Below are 1825 nucleotides of genomic sequence, written 5' to 3'. Positions count from 1 at the left end.
AACCTTGCATCACTAGGGAATCGAACCACCAATCATCAGTTGGTCGTTGGTAACTGTAAACAAAGAGATCGCATTTTGTTTAACTGCTAACTAACAAACGGGTTTATGCGTTCACTGAACAAAGATTATGGAAATAAAAGACCACTTTTCCATCAGAAAAATCATCAGAACCGTTATTACCAACCCATAGACACTAAAAGCCAAAACCTTTCTCACATGCACACCCATCGCGAGTGACGGCTACGCGCACACATGCACACCCATAGCGAGTGACGTAGGACGTAAAGTCCCGCCCAGGTCGAAGTGGCGTCGATTTAGAGAGTCCCCTCTGAGCCCACCAGGTAGACGGGGTCCTAGACTGACAGGCGGCTCAGCCAATCATCAAGCTCTGAGCCCACCAGGTAGACGGGGTCTTTAGACTGACAGGCGGCTCAGCCAATCATCAAGCTCTGAGCCCACCAGGTAGACGGGGTCTTTAGACTGACAGGCGGCATGGCCAATCACCTCAAACGGGCTGTAACAAACGAGCGCCGTAGAAACTGGGCTGTTTTATTTTGTTTATGTATTTCTGTAGGGATGCAAAGAAACATGTAATTTCTTTTTTTGCCTTATTTGCATTATATTGTATCACTTTTTGTTTGATATTCGTTGAATTAGATGATGTGTTTGCTCATTCATTCATTCACTCCTTCATCTGCGTACGTTGCGGGCGTGCTGCTCGCGGAGAGGACCTGAGGGAGGCCAACTGGTGCGGCTGTAAATCTCCGGGTGGAATGTGCGGGCGATCGCGGCGTGGCGGAGCAGAGAGCGAGGTCAGACCGTCCCGACAGAACCTCTGGTCTCTGCCACACCAAGAGACTCTAAAGACGTTCTCTAAAGATGTTCTCTAAAGACGTTCTCTAAAGACGTTCTCTGAGGACGTTCTCTAAAGACGTTCTCTAAAGACGTTCTCTAAAGACGTTCTCTGAGGACGTTCTCTAAAGACGTTCTCTGAGGACGTTCTCTAAAGACGTTCTCTAAAGACGTTCTCTAAAGACGTTCTCTAAAGACGTTCTCTGAGGACGTTCTCTGAGGACGTTCTCTAAGGACGTTCTCTGAGGACGTTCTCTAAAGACGTTCTCTAAAGACGTTCTCTAAAGACGTTCTCTAAAGACGTTCTCTGAGGACGTTCTCTAAAGACGTTCTCTAAAGACGTTCTCTAAATACGTTCTCTAAAGACGTTCTCTAAAGACCTTCTCTGAGGACGTTCTCTAAAGACGTTCTCTGAGGACGTTCTCTAAAGACGTTCTCTAAAGACGTTCTCTAAAGACGTTCTCTGAGGACGTTCTCTAAAGACGTTCTCTAAAGACGTTCTCTAAAGACGTTCTCTAAAGACGTTCTCTGAGGACGTTCTCTAAAGACGTTCTCTAAAGACGTTCTCTAAAGACGTTCTCTAAAGACGTTCTCTGAGGACGTTCTCTAAATACGTTCTCTAAAGACGTTCTCTAAAGACGTTCTCTGAGGACGTTCTCTAAAGACGTTCTCTAAAGACGTTCTCTAAAGACGTTCTCTAAAGACGTTCTCTGAGGACGTTCTCTAAAGACGTTCTCTAAAGACGTTCTCTAAAGACGTTCTCTAAAGACGTTCTCTGAGGACGTTCTCTAAAGACGTTCTCTAAAGACGTTCTCTAAAGACGTTCTCTGAGGACGTTCTCTAAAGACGTTCTCTAAAGACGTTCTCTAAAGACGTTCTCTGAGGACGTTCTCTAAAGACGTTCTCTAAAGACGTTCTCTAAGGACGTTCTCTAAAGACGTTCTCTGAGGACGTTCTCTAAAGACGTTCTCTA

General features: G+C 45.5%; 1 long non-coding RNA gene across 1 annotated transcript in view; it reads right to left on the bottom strand.

Moving 5' to 3' along the window:
- Positions 1–332: 332 nt before the first annotated feature.
- Positions 333–1825, bottom strand: part of LOC132470224 (uncharacterized) — a 3397-nt gene continuing 1904 nt past the window's right edge. The window contains exon 3 of the long non-coding RNA XR_009528610.1: positions 333–514. This is a non-coding gene — a long non-coding RNA (uncharacterized LOC132470224). The remainder of the gene's footprint in view (positions 515–1825) is intronic.

The sequence above is a fragment of the Gadus macrocephalus genome, chromosome 13 (assembly GCF_031168955.1).
Source record: "Gadus macrocephalus chromosome 13, ASM3116895v1".
NCBI lineage: Eukaryota > Metazoa > Chordata > Actinopteri > Gadiformes > Gadidae > Gadus > Gadus macrocephalus.
The sequence above is the reverse complement of the archived record's forward strand: the minus strand, read 5'-3'. Positions and strand labels throughout refer to the sequence as shown.